We start from the raw sequence: 639 nt of genomic DNA, 5'->3' as shown, positions 1-639 counted from the left end.
CATTGAAATCTACCCGATGACTTTATAGACATACACAGGCACCAGGGATCTAAGTGCAACCAGTTATGACTAGTAATAGATACATACAGATTAGAGATGCACGCTTCTACATCTCAGTGTTAGTAGCAAAAACAATGAGTCTTTCTGCAAGGAACAATATATTCTAAAATAAAATGGAGATCTTTTTTAAAGGTTAAAAAACTCATTCAATTTTATGCCTTACAGGGCTTATACTGAATTCAATATTGTGTAACTGTATTAACTCAACTGTGAACCTAGAAACTTGCACCCACGTGTGAAAGAGATGTACTCTTGCTCTGGAGTGTGCTACTGAATATGTTAAACCTATAGTGAAATGTTTCCTCTAATCATGTAGTTATTAAAAATGAAAAAAAATGATTAAAAAAAATAATTAGTAGATGTGAAAAACATTACCATTAAAATCTACCTGATGACTTTATATCTATGCTTAGATGCCAAGGAGCTCAGAAAATAACCGACTGTGACTTGTAATAATCAGATATATAGAGATTAGAAACACATGTGCAAACATCATACTGTCAATTGCATTTAAATGAATTTTTCTGTATGAAACCGTGTATTTTAAAATGAAATGGAGATCTTTTTTAAAGGTTAAAA

Source organism: Nannospalax galili, unplaced genomic scaffold (genome assembly GCF_000622305.1).
Source record: "Nannospalax galili isolate Female #2095 unplaced genomic scaffold, S.galili_v1.0 scaffold364, whole genome shotgun sequence".
NCBI classification, from domain to species: domain Eukaryota; kingdom Metazoa; phylum Chordata; class Mammalia; order Rodentia; family Spalacidae; genus Nannospalax; species Nannospalax galili.
This window is presented reverse-complemented; position numbering follows the sequence as displayed.